Source organism: Megascapheus bottae, chromosome 27, assembly GCF_031878675.1.
Source record: "Megascapheus bottae isolate mThoBot1 chromosome 27, mThoBot2.hap1, whole genome shotgun sequence".
Lineage (NCBI taxonomy): Eukaryota > Metazoa > Chordata > Mammalia > Rodentia > Geomyidae > Megascapheus > Megascapheus bottae.
Window position 1 is genome coordinate 2,294,529 of NC_143535.1, and position 20,962 is coordinate 2,315,490.

General features: G+C 44.0%; 1 long non-coding RNA gene across 2 annotated transcripts in view; it reads left to right on the forward strand.

Moving 5' to 3' along the window:
- Positions 1-20,962, forward strand: part of LOC150045408 (uncharacterized) — a 262,795-nt gene that overhangs the window by 160,224 nt on the left and 81,609 nt on the right. For both annotated transcript variants that reach the window (XR_016532792.1, XR_016532793.1), the window contains exon 2: positions 2,164-2,364. This is a non-coding gene — a long non-coding RNA (uncharacterized LOC150045408). The remainder of the gene's footprint in view (positions 1-2,163; positions 2,365-20,962) is intronic.

The following is a 20,962-nucleotide window of genomic DNA, read 5'->3' on the forward strand; positions in this document are numbered from 1 at the left end:
TTGGATTGGATTTAAACAATGAAAATTCTGTAAGGCAAAGACTTACAAGTAGAGATTTTTGACTTCTGCTTAGAATATTGTCAATGAACATTATTGACAATGTGGTAGTATCCTTATTTCTCAAAGGTAAAACTACCTGATTAAACAACAACATTCTTGAGATTGCTTTAGTCTAGTTTCTGATTTTGTTTTCTATAACCCTGTAGAATGGGCGTAAGTGCTCTTTTAAAATAGAGGAGCAAGACTGGGAGGGGGAGGGAGGGGGATAGGGGGACAAAAACATGAGAAGGGGTATCAAGGTTTGAAAAGTAATGGACCCCCTACCTAATGAACGTAATTGTAACCCCTCTATACATTATCCCGACAATAAAATGCAATAAAAAATAGAGGAGCAAATTTGAATTTGAACACTGAATCATGTTTGCGTCTTACAATAAGGTCTAAGACCACTGTGTTGTTTGGAGCCAGAAATTTGGCCTGGTGGTAGAGTGCTTGCCTAGCATGCATGAAGACCCTGGTTCAATTCCTTGGTACCACATACATAGAAAAAGCCCGAGATCATGCCGTGGCTCAAGTGGTAGAGCACCAGCCTTGAGAAAACTCAAGGACATTGCTCAGGCCCTGAGTTCAAGCCCCAGGACTGGCAAAAAAAAAAGCATATGCTGTTCTACCCTGCTTATGGGTTGATCCAGAAAAGGAGTTAATAGACTCTATAAGGAATTAAGGAAATTCTCTTTGTTTCTACTGAAATTATAATAGCTGAAAGTGAAGACTCCATTTCCTGGGCTATTCTTAATGAAGTTTAGTCTGTATTGTATTACATTAGAAAGAAGCTTATCTACTTGCCCTCCCCCTTGCAACACGATTAGGGAAACAACTAGAAATGGTGCACACTCCAGCACACCCGCTCACATTTCCTTGGAAAGGATTAAGTCTGAATTTCCTGGTAATGAATAATGGAAATACAAATAAGTCTAGGATTCCAACAGCACCAATTAGCATTCGTGGACACTAATAGTGGACGAATGTGTGAGTTGAGTGTCAATTTTAGGCTCTATCATTCATTCATTCATTCATTCACCCAGTGGGTATCTATCAAAGAGTCAGTCACGCCTGGCACTGTTTTGGGCACTGAGGACTCATAACTATCAACTCATTAAAATCTAGATCCTCATGATGCTTAGCACTGTAGCTGGGAGAAAGAGAGATAATTATGAAGAAAATACTAAGAGTAGAACAGGAAAAGGGGCAGGGGATCAAGGGAGAATGGTCACTTACATGTGATGGTCTGGGCATTATTATTTTGGCACCATGAAAACATTACTGAGCCACAGATGACAATAGGCACAGGGTAGGGGGGTTAAAACTCAAATCTTAAGTGGTAAGTGGTGGCAAAGCACTTAGCATCTTGGCACAGAGACAGTAAACATAGCAACCACAATCATTCAGTGATTCAGCCAAGTCTGAAAGAAGATATTTGGCAAATATGAGTGTAAGCAGGCACTTGATATGTGTACACACACCTCCAAATTCCACATTTTCCCAATTCAGGAAAGTTTTTACAGTGGGCTTCTCCAGTACTCTTTAGATTTCTACAAAAAAAGTATTTGCTGGACGACACCTGGTCACGATAGCACGTTCTTTTTCTAACACCAAGGTAGACTGCAGAGGGATAATAAGGACTGTCTTCCTACCTCTTAGAATATTTGGTCAAACTATTAAGTGAAGTGTAAGATTATATAACAAAGGAGCAAAGTGTGAAATAAATCACTTTCTATCTAACGTATGACCATATGCCCTGTATGTGAGTCACAGAGCTAGGTTCTCCACACTGTGGTAAACTGTCACCAATTCTAGAACCACTGGGTGGGTGTGAGGCAACTGGGTCAGGTCGGAGCTTATTTACAGTCTAACCACACTACCCGAGTGGTGTTAGCTTAACTCTCCAAGACCCCGAGGAGAATTTGGGATGGTTTTGTGTTGCTGCTTTCATTAATGTCTGACAATATAAAGTGGCTGGAGAGCCCAGTGTTCGGGCCTTTTGTGTATGTACAATGAATAAAGCAATCCCCTCCCAAACGCGCGTCTTCTGTATGACTTGACTACTTCTCCAGGTCAGGGATTACACAAACCTTGAAGGGAGAATATTTGTCTTTTCTGTAGGAATCATTTGTTCAGCTGGCATCATCATCATCATCATCATCTGAGTGGCTCTCGCCTGCCCGGTCCACCTCAGGAAGAAAGCCTGGCACCCGCTGCCTAAAGGAGTGCTCAGGCTGTCAACGGGAAACACCTCGGAGAACGCCTGGGAGAGTGTCCAGACAGTGACAGAAACCTTTCTCTTCTAGACGGTGTCTAGAGCTGGTAAGTCTTCAGTGAGTCCAACCCTTGTTGCATGACCAACTCTGTTTCTAAAGATTTCCGTATGGAGCCAGGAGATCCTGTCTGATCAGCCTAGACTCTAACTGCTGATTGGACAGGATAGCACACAGGACAAATCTGGTGTGAAAGTCCTTGTATGAATGTGCATGCATCACACACACACACACACACACACACACACACACACACACACACACACACACACACACACGTGATATTTAAAATAGTTTCTAATGCGTTTAAAAATACACCCTCTTTATTCCTTAGGGTAACAGAAATACAAGGCACATTTCTTGGTATGTTAAGATTTCTTTGGAGAGTGTCTTTATGTTGGCATCTTTATATGTTTTCTTGATTCTAAAAGTATCTAAACTGCACTGGTGCAAAAGACAATCAGTAAGTTAACATTTATCCTATGCTATATTTCAACCAGTAATACATTGAAAGCTTGAATTGGGGGTCTCAGAGCTCTAAAACATGATATTAAACCATTTAGAAAAGATTTACTAACTCATTAAAGCAATGGGGATAATATTTGATATGGTAAATATAAGAATGTGACTTGGGGACAAATTAGACTTATAGACTCTCAATAGCCCTTCAGAAATTACCAAGGCTTTTACTCTCTAAGAATAAGGGCCACATACTGTCCTTGTATTTTCTCTCTCATTGGTTAGAAAATGGCCATGAGCCAATTGAATTCATCGCAGGTACGATGATGTAGATATGAATTTCTCCCAACAGATCATAACCCAGGGACCCTCACGCTCAGTTTGTGTCAATGCAAATCTACTGTGTCTGCTACCAGCACCCTTCTAAGTGGGATGGTAATAAAATCCACATGTAGGAAATGAGCCGTCGGCCGGGTGATGTGATGACTAAGAATATGAGCTAATTTTTTCCAAAACCAAAGTTCTTTCCCAACTTTCCAAATATTGGCAATCAAAAATGATTGGGCAGATTGGCCCTTGTCTTGTACAAGTATGCAGACTGAAGGAACTGACCGAGCCGGTGGCTAAGTTTGTCCGTCCTTCTTCCTATGGTGAACACTTGACACATTTCGGAAAGTCCTACACCTTTCCGCTCCGGGCTGACTCGGGCACTCTCAGTACATTGCATAACTGGTAAAAGCTGAGACATCTGTCCTCATGTTTCCTCTGCTTGAGGATATTTGGCCTAAGGCAAATTCAGCTTCTGACTTTGAAACAGTTGGTTTCATGGTGGCTCATTTTCTAATTGTAGAATCGAGTGCATTGATGTGAGGAGTTCCTCACAGGGCCCAAAACTAAATGGAAGCTCCTTAGCACTTAGGCAGGAAGTCAAGAAATGCCTTCCAGAAACCAGGGGGGGCACAGATGGTTTTCTGATGTGCGCTAGGGGAGGTCGTCCATCTTAACCCTGCTTTCCTGATGCCTCAGGGTGACTCCTTTCATGGCAGCTACACATGCATCAGCTGGGGTTTCACTGCTTTCTCCATTGGCAAATATGCCCTAGAAAAACATGACAGTGCTAAGTTATTACCATAACTAATAATATAGGCTCTGAAAGAAAGCATTAAAATGTAAGCCATTAAAGTAGCTCTTTATGATTATTCTTTATGAATGACATTACACATTGGAAATATGTTATATAATTATAACCCCAGGGAGAAGGATACCTCCCAAAGACTAGGACAGGAACATGACAGTACTAGAAATAAAACTGGAAATGCTTTACTGGGCATCTTCACCTACACCCGGACTAAAGATTATGAGCATGAACAAAGAGGACTCTGTTTGAAATAGAAGCTGCCATGAGAAGATTACAAACCAAGTTGGAGTAATTTAATTGAAAAGATATCTTCTGAATTATGAAATAACTCAGGGTTATTTTAAGATATAAGAGCATGAAAGAAATATTTGAAATTAGCTTTACTATCTACTCACTTAATCTCAAACTTGTGTAGGGTCAGAAAGAGCAGAGGAAAATATATCACTTTTCATGAGCCAAAAGTGATTCCTTGGAAACCAGTTGCTTAAGTAAAGCCTTTGAAAACAACAAAAAAGAAAAAACTGGACAAGGGCTGGCAACATAGCTCAGTGGTAGAGCCACGGCCATAGCCTGCATTAGACCTGGGTCTAAGCCCCAGCTTTGAGCAAAAACACAAAACCAAAAGTAAAGATATAGTAATGCTATCTTATTTTTAAGTTTTCATAATTGGTTATATTTTATTCATCTTATTTGCTCTTCTTATTCTAATAATCTTTCTAAATTATTTATTTATTTATTTATTTATTTTGGGGTGAATCGTGGGGCTTGAACTTGGCCTGGGCACAGTCCCTGAGCTCTTCAGCTCAAGCCTACCACCCTACTCCAGGGCCTGAGCTCTGTCCCTGTTCTCTTCAGCTCAAGTTTGAGCCAAGCCCCACTTCTTGTTTTCTAGTGGTTAATTGGAGATAAGAGTCTCAGGTTTTGAGCCTTGATCCTCAGATCTCAGCCTCCTGAGTAGCTAGGATGACAGGCGTGAGCCACCTCACCCTGGCTTAAATATTTTGAAATTCTTAGAATATATACAGTTAGTTTTGGCAAGATTGAGCATTGACCTGTAGACAGATTTGTTGAAGGGATGGCTGACAGTCTCTGATGGGAGAAGAAGAGCCAGGCTGGTTGGAGCCATGCTTTACAGTGGTGTCGTGCCCTTTGCTCTGTTTCCAGATGGAGTAAGGAAAACCTCTTATCTGGACCATATTCCTCATCTACATGCCTCTCAATGGACAGAATATACACCTTATGGGACATGATTTTCTAATAATCATATATTTGTCCAGAAGTTTGTTTCTCCATCTGTTCATCATTGGAGCACTGGTTTGTCAGTTGGTTACAAAGAGCTCTGGCCTATATTAAGGTGCCTTGAATGAAAGATGATTTTCAGCCTGTAGATGTAAGAGCAGTAGAGAAATAAGAAGAGAAATGGTGGGATTTCGTTGATCTGATTAACTCCCCTCTCACAACAGGCCATGCCAACCCAGGAACCTGTTGTGCAGTACACCAATCTGCTCTTTGCTTTCCAATATGCATGAAATTGCCTTTGTGCTGTGCTCATATCGAAGGGTCAGGAAGAAGAGTATGATACAGTATGGTACCAGCTGTTCCTTGAACAGGATATAGCTAATTAGAAGGAAGTTTTGCAAGGTTTTGGGTAGTCTACAGAGTATCCCGTGAGCCTACCTTCATTACAGCGAGCATACATTAGCACAGGAAAGCAACTCTCTCATCGCAACACTTTCACTCTTGTATTTTTCTGTACTCAAAACCTGATCTGAAAAATGAAGCAGAAAAATTACTAAGACCCAGCCCAAATTTGAATTATAAGAAGCCTTATTCAGTTAGCATCTTAGCAATCTAAATGGATTATTTTACTAATAACAATGAATTCATTTTTCAAGTTTTTAAAAATCCTTTTCTGGAATTGATAAGGTTTTAAGGTGCAAAGAGTCACTAAATACTGAGTCATGTTCTCTGGCTCCAATCCTAGACAATATTTGTGGCTTACATTGAATGTAAACGTTAGGAGTAGTTTACGAAGCCTGTCCTTGGAAAGGGAGGTGGGTGTGGCATACCTTGAGGGAAAGCTTTGAAATTGATTTTGAAGCTGTGACTCACCCCCTGGAATTTCCAAAACTACCTATAGATAGCAACAACAAAAAGTAATGGTTGCTTATTGTTTGGAAACGATTTAAGGCAGAAAAATTTTAGTTCAAATGTGCAACATAATTCCAAAAGTGAGATTTCAGATGTGGACGCTTATACCTATTGCTAGTTTTCATGGTGTGACTTAAAAACACTGTGACTCGGCAACCTTGCTGAGTGACCAGAATTCATTCATTCATTGTGGCAACATGAGAAGAGAATTGGTAACGTGACTGCATCTCAGCAGAGGCTGAGCCGTTTCCTAATCAGTCTTTCCATTGTCGCTACTTTGTTCTTGTTCGGGGTTGGTCAAGAGTTACTGAGCATCCATTTTTGTTACCTGGTATACTGTATATATGTTTGTTTGTTTATTTGAAATAGGGAAGGGGGAAAACAAGATGATTGGACGGGGGTGGGGTATCAATGTGTGAGAAGTCATGCACCTACTACCTGGTGAACGTCACTGTAACCCTCTATACATTATCCCAACACTAAAGCTTAAAAAAGAAAAGAAAAAGGGTAAAGTTTTAGGAGGCATGTAAGGAGCAGAAGAACCAACTGACAAGGCCCTTTTACTAAAACAGCCCTTTCTCTTACCCCATTTTAATCTAGGGCAGCAAAAGTAATGGAGGGAGAATTTTGAAAGACAGAGCACAAAGTACTCAGACCTTGAGCAGAACAAATTCCAAGCCTAAGTACAGATTGCTACGGAGATATCATTCTCTAGAAAATAAGCTTCAATAAATCATGTAGGAAAACAAGAAAATATAATTTAAAAAAATAAAGATTCATCAAGATCCCATTATCAAGCCTATTAGAAAATCAGTACCGAGTCAAACATTTCACTGTTTGTGCTTTGAAGAAACTGGCATCACATTATGGAAGCAGCCTAAAATATTTTTCTTTGGGTTCCTGGAACCCATGGTGAAGCGACCAAGTGAAATTGGCATGAGTGCACTGTGCAATAAAATGCCACATTCTTAGGGCTTCTCCTCTGTTGACCACAATGTGTAATTTTATCTCGCAGAAATTAAGCAGTGCCTTGTGTCTGTATTGTTTGTTATGAAGCCTGGCAGAATTTCTCTGTGGGATTGCTGAAGGCTTTCCCTGAACTCAATTCCAGAAGAACTCATGCATTTAACCAAAATAGGAATATCAACCAGTCTTGAGTTCATCTCCCTAACAATTCTTCCTCCATCCCAACCAATGAAGCCACATGTTTGGCCTATTATTTCTTTCTTCCTTTTTTTTTCAAGTCAAAGGTAAGAATCTGATACAGACACTACACTGAGCTGATCTCCCCCTGGTCCTGCTCGGTTGTCATAGCTAAATGACTGCTGACCCCAGTCCTCACTATGTTAACTCCGTTTCTATTTTGGTCAAGCTGTCTCCTCACTGGACAAAGCAGGGGCTCATCTAGCTACCAGGTAGGAAAATCACTTATTTAAAAGTCAAGCTCTGAACCATTAATCAGAAACAAAACTTGTGGGGGGAAAATGATTTCCAGCAGACTAAGTGGGAGGAGGGCAGATTGATAAAACGTTGCTCATTGCAGGTCTGGAAAACTGAAAAACAACTGCAACCTTGCACGTCTCAGAGTTAGCCCATTCCATTATAGGGGGAAAAGCTAACGAACAAAATAATCTGACTCATATCCTGAAATTGGCATACCATCACCATTAGACAGTACCTTAGAATTCAATTATAAAAAAATCAAGATATCAAGGTGTGTTTTGTTGTTGTTGTTGTTGTTGATTTTTTTTGTTTGTTTTATTGTTGTTGTTGTTGATCATAGGACTTGAACTCTGGGCCTGCGCACTGTCCCTGAGCTCTTTAGCTCAAGGCTGCCATCCTACCTCCACTTCTGGTTTTCTAGTGGTTAATTATGGTAAGAGTCTAACCAACTTTAGTGCCTGGGCTGGCTTTGAACCTTGATCCTCAGATCTCAGCCTCCTAAGTAGCTAGGATTACAGGAGAGAGCTATCGCACCCAGCTAAGTTGTAACCATTTCTTTTTTTTTTTTCTTTGCCAGTCCTGGTGCTTGAACTCTGGGCCTGAGCTCTGTCCTTGGGCTTTCTCAAGGCTAGAGCTCTACCACTTGAGCCATAGGACCACTTCCAGCTTTTTCTGTGTATGTGGTACCAAGAAATCAAACCAGCCCTTTTTGTTATTTTGAGCCAAGATCTCATAATATAGCCCAGACTATATTATGAACTCACTATGTAGCCCAGGCTGGCCTCAAACTCATGATTCTCCTTTTCCAGCCTCTTGAGTTCTAGCGTTACAGGCATATCAGCCACCATACTACCAAGGTAGATTTCTAAAATTGGACTTTTATTCATTTTATTTTATTTCATTTTATCTTTGCCAGTCCTGGGGCTTGAGCTCAGGGCCTGAGCACTGTCTTTGGACTTTCTCAAGGCTAGAGCTCTACCACTTGAGCCACAGCATCACTTCTGGCTTTTTTCTATGTATGTGGTACTGAGGAATCGAACCTGGGTCTTCGTGCATGCTAGGCAAGCACGCTACCACTAGGCCAAACTCCCAGGCCTGGGCTTTTTATTTTTCTACAGCTCTTAGGTGACTGTCTTCTGAAGAGTTGATCTGAGCACCATGCCTACGGGATTTGCACTGTGGTCACATCCCAGGTTGAGCCCTTTCCCCTGTGCACTGGAGACAGGCACGCGGAGAATGGGTATCATTTCATGCCTTTTTCTATGGTATGGTCTGCGGGTCCTCTGGCATCCCCCATCATCTTTTTCAGTGTGTGTTTCTTGGTGTTGTGATCATTGAATGTCCTTTCTTTAACTCAGAAAAGTGATGCCTCCTTAATTTGGACAGCTAGATGAGGTCAAATCAGATGAAGCTTCCATTTTTGTATGTTCAAAACAATCAATACCAGCAATTTCAAATAGGCCAGCCTAACACTGGTGTGTAAGTGTAAGTGCTTTGTGAGTGTGAGTGTCAGGCAGAAACCCTGGGTGTTTCCAATTTGCATTCATGTTTGCAGTATCTGAAACAGGAGGCCGGTGTCTTCAATTTACATATGTGAAAACCAGAGAGAAGGAAATGGCATGCATGACCCATTTTAGGTGTTCTGGGATTTAAATTTACTTTTCTGTCTGGATGCAGCATACCCTCTCCCAGTGTCTACAGAACTGTGGGGCCATTGGGTCATCTTGACTTTCAAGAGGTCTTGAAAAGAGCTCAGCTATACGCTGTCTGGCTTGTTGACATCACTTTCCCCAGACCCCAAAGTCCACAAGAAACCTTAAGTGATTTGTTATTAATTATTGCTATTATTACTGCCTGTTTCATGTTTGGGCAAAATCTTTAATTTCATTTTAGAGGAATGCTAGTTTTCCCAGAATTCTTTTTCAATGTGCTTCTAATGTAATTGAACAAAGGTGTCCAAACACTGTGAAATCAAGTCCTCTTCTCTTCCAAATTATAGACCGTGAGAAGTGGTTTGCTGGCTTTCCGGTTCGTCCTGTGGACCTTTTGGGAAGCAAAACCACAGTGGGCTACAATTACATTGTTGGCATTTTTCTTTTCAGCCAAGACTTATGCAAATCTATCCTTTCCTGTCACTCTTTGACTAGTTTGTTTTCAGCTCATGTGTTTGGATAAACTGGAGTCATTTGAATTTTTTCCCAAAAGCTTTTTCTACTAGGTCATGAGAACACTGAAGTACCTTTCTTCACAGCTGGTGTTTCATTGCCAGGGGTGGCAGGGAAGCTGGCTTCAGATAGGCGATCACAGCACCTTCCAGATGCTCCGATGGCGTCAGCGGTAACACAGTGATCTAATTCATGAACCAGAAAGCTTCGACGGGAGAGACACCACTTCCACAGGGCCCTGGGACGTGCACGCTCTCCACGCGGAGGAGTGTGGATCCTAGGTAGAGGGGTCACGTGTTCTGAGCCGTCTTCGAGGATTCCTTGGGAAGCTGTTTGCTTCATATTCCTATTTTAATGATCACCTAAATGCAGTATATTCTGGGTAGTTAGGATGGCCCCGCGGTGGGCAGGAAGTGCAGCATGACCTGAGTCCACCCTGGCTGTTGAAAAGCTCTTTGGAGTGACTTCTAAAAGAAGTCCACAGGAATGAAGACGCTAGGGAGAGCTAAGCGGTGTCACGGGCCTGTCGGGGGAAAGCCTGGTAGAATGGCCGAGCCCTGCGTGGTGATGAGGTATGGAGAGGCCGCCTCCACATCACCCCAGGATCCCACAGCCAGAGATCATTCCAGGTGTCATGCAAGGACAACTGAGGCACCAGAGGTTCTTTAGAAGACGCATAAAGGCTCACTAGGTAAATACGCAAAAGAAAAGAAAAAAAAGAGCAAGTGTTTCTTTGGACAAAAGTGTGTGGCTAACGTTCAAATCACCAGGGGCGAGCTCAGGGTTGAGGGGAGGCCAGAGGGGAGGCCAGAGGGGAGGCCAGCCTGCAGATGAACAGGAGGCTGGAGAGTGAGCCCAGGGCCGAGGGGAGGCCACCCGCGGGAGAAAGCCCATCTTTGCCCCACTGGTGAGTGGCTGGCAGGAAGCAGTGGAAAGACTGCAGCCCAGCTTCTTCAAGTCAAGAACAGCGCAGACCATTTTGAAAACACTCTCATTGAGAGCTGACTCACACGAAATGAAGCGTTTCCAAGTCCATGGCCTGTGGCATTCCCTGCACTCACAGTGCAGCAAAACCACACCCCAACTGAGTTCCCAAATGTTTTCACCTCTGGGAAGGGCTTCTCTCACACTTCCTTGCACCAGTCCTGGCAGCCACTCTGCTCTTTCCCCGTGGCTTTACCTGTTCTGGACAGCTCATGTGAACAAAGCTCCATCCCCTTGAGACAGGTGTCAGCATGTCGTTCTTTGTTATGCTGAGTAATATTCCATGGCATACATGTGCTGTGGCTCAATTATTTATTCATCCAGTCTTCTGACTGTTAGGACAAAGGAGTGTTGCTCATAAAGGAAAAACAATGTTTTTTTTTTCTTTCTTTGGTTTTATTATTGGTGCGACCCATGACAGCTTTAGACGGCAGTGACATCAAGGGAATTCTCTGTGCGTTTCAAATGAGGGCACGGATCAGATGGGAATCTTTAATTATAATCAGTACGTCTTCAAACAGGTCCTTTTTCAATGCTTTGGGGAAAAGAATCCTCTCTTTACCAGCTTCCACCTGTTTAGGAGGCAGTCAGTATGCCTTTAGGGAGAGAGACCCTTGGGCAGTTTTTTGGAGATCGTAAATGAGGAGGACAGACTCTTCAGTGGCTTGCTGGTCACTGGACTGGGGGAATCAGAACCCTGCATGGTGGGAGAGCCATAGACTGAGGACTGGTAACAGTCCACATGGAGCTGGGAGATGTTTCCATGGCAACGTCTCAGTGTCATTTCCGTCTGATACAGGACTTCATCAAAGTCGGCACCGTCCTGTGTGCTGGGGGTCGGGTGGAAAACGCTTAGTAATTTACAAGGCCCATCACCCAATGACCACAGTTCCTTGTCATTCTTCCTGATGATGTTTCACACTACCAAGCCATCAATCGGCATTTGCTTCATGGCTGAATCTCCAGAGCCCCTGTTGTCTCTGCCTTCCCCTACCGTGCTAGTGGAGGTATTGGAAGAGGTGGCAGTCCAGCCAGTGCCTGACTGGCGAGACACAATCCTTCCAGCTGGACACAACTGTTCTTTTGTTCAGTTATTTTAATTCAGGAATTATCTCTGGAATAAACTAAAAAGTGAAAGTTTACATTTTACTTTCTTTGCGGTGTTCATGCAATTGGGGGGAGCAAAACCAAACTCTGCTAAATATTCAGTCTTTTGTAATAACCTCCTAACCTGCCACACTGATTACATGTTTTCTGCCAAAATTTCTTACTCTAAAATTAGCCCAAGCCAGCGTTGGAGGTATGCTTGGTTGGTAGACTGCCAGTCAATGGGAGAAAGCATCAGGTACTGAATTCAAGTCCCAGTCTCAGACCTAAAATAAAAAGAAAAGAAATTAGTCCAAGCAAATTTATTTTATACAGAAAATCATATCATCTTACTTTCTAGGTAAAATCCTCCAAGGACCACCACTTGTGGTCCTAGCAACTCGAGAAACTGAGGCAGTAGGATCACAAGTTCAAGACCAGCCTGAGACACAGAGTGAGACTCTGCTTCAAAATGGAAGGATTCAGAACAAACTCAAAATCCTTAACTCTTTCCTGTGCCACTCAGAATGAAAAACCACTTGCTCATTCCTGGTGCACAAAGCCCAGTTTCCTCTTTCCCTCCTCCTCCACGTTTCCGTCCATCCAGGCACCCTGGCTGATGGGGTCCCATGCTGCTGTTGTTAGGACTCTGTCACACTTCTCTCCTCAGTTTCCCTTCCTCCATTTCCTCCCCACTCACCACTGAAGATCTGACTCTTGTCTTTCCCACTTGACCAAAACTGCACTCTGGAAGTGACTAATATAAACAGTATTGGAATAAACATCCATGTGCACAGATCTCTCTGAAGATCTCAAAAACAGATGCTGGTGGTGGGGGTGGAGGTTAAACATGCTTAAACCAGATCTGGAAATGTTTCTGCTTGCTATCTGCCACTGGTCCTCTTCTTCTTCCTTCTTCTCCTTCACTGTGCTCCATCATTCTCCTAAATTCAGTCTGTCTTCTGGCTGGTGATTAAAAAAAAAAAGAAATAGTTTACAAGTCAGTCTATAAGTACACGGCTAGAATCCTAGCTGCTCAGAAGGCTGAGATCTAAGGATCGTGGTTCAAAGCCAACCCAAACACCAAAAAGTAAAAAGTCCATGAGACTCTTATCTGCAATTAATCACCAGAAAACTGGAAGTGGTGCTGTGGCTCAAGGGGTAGGGTGGGCGTAGCCTTAAGCTGAAGAGCTTAGCAGGGACAGTGCCCAGGCCCAGAATTCAAGTCCCACAACGACAGAAAGGAATGAGAATAAAAACTATGCCAAATGTGTGCCCTCATAATCTAAACAACAAACTCTTTCAACTTTTTGGATGATCAAGAATGTAATTCTGCTTCATCACGGCCCAGCCTGGATGAGGTTCAAGGCTGGAGTACTCTTAGCTGCCGAGACGAATCACAGACGAGACCGTGGCCGAGGCCTGGGTGTGTGCTGTCCAGCTTACCTGGTCACTAAGATAATAGTGATCAAGACGTGGACGTGGCCAATGTAAAGATCAATTTCTTCAGAATACCCTGCTTCCTCTACTGGGAGGAGACGATGATCTTACTAAATCAGGTAGAATCGGAGAGGACTGACTCATTTAGATAGATTTGTATTATAGTCCTACTGGGCGCCCAGGACTTCTACTCAGGGAGATCAACAATCTTCATGCAAGCAAACTAAGACATGTCAGAAAGTGGATGTGACTGCAGCTGGATGGAGCCTGGAGGCAAGGACACTGGCTAGAGATTGACGACAACGGTTCAGGCAAAGGACTGGAGGACACAGTCCAAGCCAAGATAGGAGTGTCACAGCATCCAGGCCAGGATCTGGAGAGTCCCAGACTGGTACAGAGGGACTGGAACCCAGTACCCAAGTCCAGGCATTCATTTTGGAAAAGGCAACTTCACTTCTGGAACATGAGAGACTCATGCAAAAGTTAAGGTAGATCATGTCAACTTTCAGATTCACATGTTCTAGAACATCATTTTCACATTTTAATTCAGCAAATTCTTTTCTGACACTGCTGGTGACAAATCTGAAGAGCAATCACTCAGGTTCCAAATGGGAGTTTTTTTAAATTTATTTATTTAACTCCAATTTGTCTAGCTGCAGAAAAACAGAGTCACCACGAGTTGACCAGGGTGTTTGTTTGTGTACTAGAAAACTATAGGCTTGAGTCCCAGAGGTTTTGATTTTGCCAGGAATCAGAACCACAGTCATTGTGAAATTGTGAAACTAAGCAGACAGGAAAGCAAGAAGGAGAGGCCATTCAGAGGAGAGGGAGGTGGAAGACGCCGAGCTGGAGGGGATTGGAGGGATAGGCCTGTTGACCGGTGACCGAAGTCTCTCTCTGTGGATGTTCCCTTCCAACAGCTCACAGAACCCACTCTTACATTCTTTTTCATTCTCTCACCCCTTCCTCACCTAGTTATTGAAGGCCTACAATGAGCTAGTCATTTTTGTAGTGAGGATAAAGTAAGAAACATCAATAGATTTAAAAAAATTCTTATCCTCAAGGAGGTTACATTTTAGTGTAGATAAAAATGAATGTGTTAGTTGGCCATGATGGCTATGGGAGACACAGGGACAGAGAGACGGAAGCCAGAGTTGCTGCCTGGGGAGTGGTGTGCAGAGAAAGGCCACATGGGGAGTCCGATGTTTTAGAAAAACAGACAGAAGGCTGGGTATGATAGTGCACGCTCTCAAGCTCAGCTCTCTGAGAGACAGAAGCGGGAGGACCACCGTTAGAGGCCCATCAGGGGAAGCATTAGCAAGGTGCTAGGTGAAGAACAAATTCAAAAGTACCAGCGTGTGGCTCCAGTGGTAGAGCTCCTTCCAAGCAAGCACAGGGCCCGGAGTTCAAAAATCACCTGAAGGCAGTGAGAGAATGAAGAGTGCCATTTTCTCCATCTGCAGTAGTAACAGCAGTAGCTCCTGGGAAGCCAGGATTCTGCATGTGCCAAGCCATTCAGCATCTTCACGCTCACTGATGGGAATCCGGTAGTCCTGGGTGTGGAAAGTCCCAGCGTACTCCGCTCTCTCAAGTCATAACCATCTGTCCTTCTTCATGAGCCCCTGCCTTCCTCCTGCTAGAATACCTGTCCATCTCGTCTCCTCAGTGCTGCCTTCCTCCTGCTAGAATACCTGTCCATCTCGTCTCCTCAGTGCTGCTCTTCTTTGCCCCTAGCCCAAGTGCACTAGCTTCCAGACCTCCCCACCTGGTCTCAAGCCTATTCTCCACATCCCAGACCCAAACTGAACCTCAGCTTCCTAAATTATGGATGTGGGCATACTAACCCCTGGCTCCTCCTGCTTTGCCATCTCTCCGTTATCTCCAGGATGTTTCCCCAGCAAACCAGGCCCTTGGAGACCTGACACCGTCCAGGTTCTTTGGGTCAGTGAACCATTCCTTTCCAGCACATGTGCACGACCTCATTCCTCACCTCTCCTAGGGCCATTCTCTCTGATCTCATCTCCTGTCATGTTTGGACAGCTTCTAGATAGCTTTAAGCTCAACTTGGGTACCAGTTTCCTCGAAGAAGTCCGACCTCTCAGGTTAGTTCACACGTACCTCCTCTTGCATCTCCTAATGTAAAACACAAACCCCAATTATAGGAGCATCTCCTCCATAAGATAAGCAGTTTGAGAGCAGGATGGATGCTTACTCACCTGCATAGCCCCTAACACATTCCCTGTCGGAGTTTCCAAATAAATGAATTTAAAGATAAGGCTTTCTAAGCATATCAAGTCAGGACAATTTAGGCGCAAGCCTGATGTGTCTTTCCACTTGTAACTCTATCTCTAAAGCAATAACCTCAAGGCTATGGCGTGGTTTGTTCTTCCTGACCTAGGAAGAGGGAGAAAATGTTCTTTACCGACATTCCTCGTGGGGGTTGAGGCATAGGCCACTCTGTGGGCCGAGTGTGGAGAACACTGCTCTGTGCAGGAGAAAGAGAAAATTTCTCGTTGATCCCAGAATTAAGATGATGGCAGCTCAGCACTGAGGGTTGAAAGAAAGAAAAGGGAAGTCTGAAGTTGGTCTTCTATGAAGCGCTTCGTGAACTCTTCAGATCTTAAGCTCAAAAACGACTTGTTTAGTGCACACGTGGGTTTCCCGTGTGCATGTGCTGAAGTGTGTGATTTGGGGAAAGGACCTGGGTTTTTGTTCAGGGATTAGCAATAGCAAGCAAGTTGGAGGATAAGAGGCAGAGGGTGATGAAAGCAAGCCATGAATCTTCAGAGCTGCAGTTTTTTTTGGGGGGGGCATGTTTCATCTTTATTTGGACTCAATTGGTATTTTTCTCTTTTTTCATATATTTTTATTATAATTAATAGAAGGGTTACATTATATTCACCAGATGGAAGGTGCATTACTTCACATACATTGATACCCTTTCTCATGTCTTGGTCCCCATTTCCCTCCCTCCTGCCCCCACCCCTCATCTTGTTTTCCCCCTTTCCCTATCCAATTTCAAATAACCAAATACACATATATCCAATATATCAAATAACAAAGTGAGATACTGTAACAATATGAGATAACCAAAGGACAGCAAAAGAGATGAGAGATACCATAGTACATTAAGGACAACAATCACTCATTCTATGGCTTTTGTTTCTACATCCTGGAGGTCCTTTCAGTTAGCATTGTACTGTATGGCCTTATGTATCTAGGTTTTGCTCTATTGCAAACTTCGGAGCTTCTTTTATCTGAAGCAGTGTAGGTCATATGCTTTAGGCAAAGCGTTCTGACCTTGGAGTGGAAATAGGGGAACATCCAGTCCCGGATGTCACTTCCATCGCTGAGGTCACCTGGGGACTGCCTCAGAGGTTAAGTAGGTGCTCAGGGCACCCCAGCAGTACTGCTGTGTTTTAGGAAAATGGATCTGACACTGGTGGACAGCCAGCAGGAGAAATGAAGGGTGACTGAGCAGAGCAGACTTGAGACTATCTCTGAGCAGGAGGAGAGGAAAGCCCGAAAGCAGGAACCAGTTGTGGACAGTGGAGGTGGGAAGGAGGAAAAATACCTTCAGAGGACAGGGTGAGGTCGTTGACTGGACAAGCTTGTAAAGCAGTCGAGGCGGGCGGGAGGAAGTCAAAGCTTTGCGTTGCAATACATGAGAAAGCAGAATGGTGGTGCCATGCTTCTCTCCCTGCTACCAGGAAAGCTACCCAGTCTGAACTCTCTGTGAAGTGGGAACACTCCTCTTCTTAGCACATGCGACCAGAGCCTGACTCCGGTGCCTGTAGCCAGACCCCTTCCCGGGTCAATCACTTCTAGGCTTAGCTCTCCTTTTTCCTCTGGCTGCTGCACCTTAAGTCACGTAGAGGCTGGGTGCTCCATTACACATTACTGCTGGGGCTTCCATCTGTCTTCCCTCTCTACATTTCTTGCTCTCTGAAAGCCAGAGTCAAACATCCCCCATGGCCACATGGTCCATATGACCAGCAGATCCATGGCCAACCCTGATGGTGATGGAGTCCTTTGTTCTTTAACAAGCGGGAACAAGGCTGAGAATTGCCCTCTGTGAGAACCTCAGGAGGAGGAGGGGAAGTTTACAGGAGTTAGGAGAACCAGGGGACCACCACGCTCGAAATTGCAATAAGCCATGGCCGCATAAAAGTTGGACTAAGGGAAGGAGGTAAGGCATGAGAGCTCAGCGTGTGGCAGGAAGGACAGGGGACTAGGAGCTCTGATTCCCAGCAGAGGTAGATTTCTGAGCCTGTTTTATTTGTCTGGAAAATGAGGGGACCACACTAGATAACCTCAGAGCTGTGTTCTAGAATCAGATTCTATGCCAGGCACTTCCTCTATTTCTTGGTGTGACAAGAAGGCTAATGAAATCACTCTTGATACAGAGGCACACATTCCAAGGAGATTAGTAGAGGCAGCTTAGCCTGGGCAAGTCACATGGAGTTTCCAGGAGAGTTTTGAAATTAAAAAAGGAAATAGCATGAAGAGGCAGGAGGAAGCAGTTCAGGCTAGGCTATAGTTGGGAAAATGACTAAATAGGTGAGTCGTGTGGGAAGCAGTGGGAAGCACCTAACTAGACGAGATGGGGGACAGTCTGTCAAGAAAGGACCGGCGGTGAACAATCCTAACAACAATGCATGGACATCTAAATGCTGGTAAATGGGCACAAATTTGATCGGCAACAAATTATCTCAGTTTGTGTAGTCAAAAAATGCCTGCATGAATTCATTATTTAGCTAATTAATGTAGTATCTGAGTAGATAGAAATATAGCTATCTTACAAGCAATTTTGAACAAGAAAACTTGAGAATAAGAAGTTGTTTTAGCACGGCATTCTAAAAACCACCAGAACCAGATAAAATGCTTTGGGACATAGGAGTTGCTCTTCCTTGGAGCCTGCCTATGGTGTATGCATTGAGGAACCGAGGAAGACAGAGATCTAAATGTGGTAAAAGCCTAAATAGAAGAGGAAATTGTTGAGGTTTGTGTGTTTCATGGTTGGCTTTTTAAAAGTGATAGCTGGCATATTTTCTTAATTTATTCCCAGAATATAAAATGACTTAACCTACATTTTCCAAATGTACCACAAGTCCTTCAAACTTTATTTCACCTTTACAAAATTTTAGTATTCAGGATAAATACCTTTATGTAAGAGGAATATGTTCAGCGAAACTCTATGAATTCTTTTTTTTTTTTGCCAGTCCTGGGCTTGGGCACAGGGCCTGAGCACTGTCCTTGGACTTTCTCAAGGCTAGAGCTCTACCACTTGAGCCTCAGCACCACTTCCGGCTTTTTTCTATGTATGTGGTACCGAGGAATCGAACCCGGGTCTTCATGCATGCTAGGCAAGCACTTTAACCACTAGGCCAAACTCCCGGCCTCTTTTTTTTTTTTTTTAAGACAACTCTATTCCTGAGTCTCTATGGAAGCAGTGTGGCTATTTCCCACTTAAAATCATTAGTCAAATTATGTATTTTCACAATAAACTAGACAAGAAAATTCGTATCAAACCCCAAACATTTTCCTAGGGAAGTACATAATGAAAATAAATGACTTTGTGTTGCCCTCTTTAGAAATGCATCTTCTACAATTGAAAAGTGACAAAAGTTAGTTTAAGATGTCCATTTTCCAATGTCTTGATGGGAAATATTCCTCAGCAGAGCTGGAAGTCTATCTTGAGAAAGTGGGGAGACAGGGTAAATGTGGACTTCCTAGGTGGCAGGTACTATGAACATTGCCTCCAAACATGAATACAAAGTGCCTTGAATTGCTTGCCTAAGTGACACTAGTCAGTGAAAAGTGAAGGGAGGGGGACAGGCTCATGTCAACAGAATGCCAAAGCATGTAAGTAGTATTACTGACTGTCCCTGCTAGTCAGATATAGAGAACGGGGATATTTGCTGCTTAAATGATTCTTTGTTATCTTTAGAAATGTTTTTTAAATAGGGAGGGATAATTTGCTTGGCTATTCAGAATAAATTCCGTTGTACTTTCTAATGTGCTTGTTATGGAAGGGTAGAGAATGGGGGCGATTGCGTATTTTAGAACATGTACCTGGAATCAGATCATTTCTCAATGCCATCGCTACTACCCTGGTCCATGTCTCCACTGTTTCTCTAGCCTAGATTATAGATTCAAGAAGCTTCGCACTGCTTTATCACTCTTAGCCCTTGTCTTCTCTCCAGTTTATTCACTCAACATGGAAGCCCACGGTATTGCTTGGACGTTCCTGGAAAGGTCAGGTGTGATTCAAGGTGTGTACCTGCACTTCCAGAACTGGGGAGGGGGAAGGAGACGGCTGATGAATACCAGATTAGCTGAGGACTCAGACCGGGTCCGGATTAATGTCTTTATGTGAGAAGGGACCCTGAGAAGGATCTAGGAGGCAGCCCACGGCCTGCTTCCCAGACCTTCCCACGCATGCTTCAAGAGTAGGTCACCGAATTTTATACGCAGAAGCTAATGCCCACATAAAACATTTCAGCGTTGAGAAAACTGAGAAAAGCCCCAACACGGAATGTTTTCGGGAGCTTTCCTCAGCTTAGTCAGAAGAGTATGGCAGTTGTTTTCCTATGTGGGAGCTCTGCACTGCACCATGCACCGGAGCAGCTGGATCTGCCTTCCTGTTTACCACCCGCCCACTGCCATCAGACCTGACAAAGCCCAGCTCACCAGCTGTCCTGAGAAGCTTCTTGGAGCATTAGGGGAAAAAAAAACTACACCATTATTCATTCACTCTTGGTGTAAACTAATTATTACTAAGCAACACCAGTCTTTAATCAAGGAAATATCTGAAAATCTCCCCCAAATCGAATTCTCTATCCATTCCCCACCCAGTGAATTCAGTGTGGGCTGAATTCCATGCTGGTTCTTGAAAAGATGCTTTCCTGGCCTCGAAGCTCTTACCACGGGGAAGCTGTGCAATCCCCCGCCCCGTGGAGAAAGGTGCATAGATACACAGATGAGTGGAGTCTCAGCTCAGCTCAGAGGATGCCCTCAGCAGAAGGGGTGCTGCACAGAAGTGGGCTTCCCCAAATTAGCTGATCCCTAGAATCATGACGTGGGATGAGGACGGAGGTGGAAGTCGGAGCGTCACCGTGCAGTGGCTCCACCAGCCTGGCTGCACGAGGACGGAGGTGGAAGTCGGAGCGTCACCGTGCAGTGGCTCCACCACCAGCCTGGCTGCACGAGGACGGAGGTGGAAGTCGGAGCGTCACCGTGCAGTGGCTCCACCAGCCTGGCTACACGAGGACGGAGGTGGAAGTCGGAGCGTCACCGTGCAGTGGCTCCACCAGCCTGGCTACACGAGGACGGAGGTGGAAGTCGGAGCGTCACCGTGCAGTGGCTCCACCAGCCTGGCTGCACGCTGTCGCTCTGGGGCTTTCACTTTGGAGTGGATTCAGTGAACATTTTCTCTTGCAACTGAGAAATCAAGTATGATTCCATCTAAATAAGCGAATATGAAGATTCTATAAAGGGGATGAAGCTGTTTGACTGTCACTATCTAAGGAAGCGAATGCATTTCTGCTTGGAAGTGGAAGGATCTGGTTGTCTTTCCATTACAGCAATGACTTTGAGTTCTTTACCTTCTGAAGGGACATCTCACACTGAGGAAGTCTTCCAAATCAGTAAAACATGTATCTGATATTTTCAACAGCAAATCTAAAAGGTTGCCAGGAAATAAGTTCAGAAATTGAATGTGTTGTTCATTTTTAAGAATCATTTCGTGTGTGTATGAATGTGTGTGTGTGTGTGTGTGT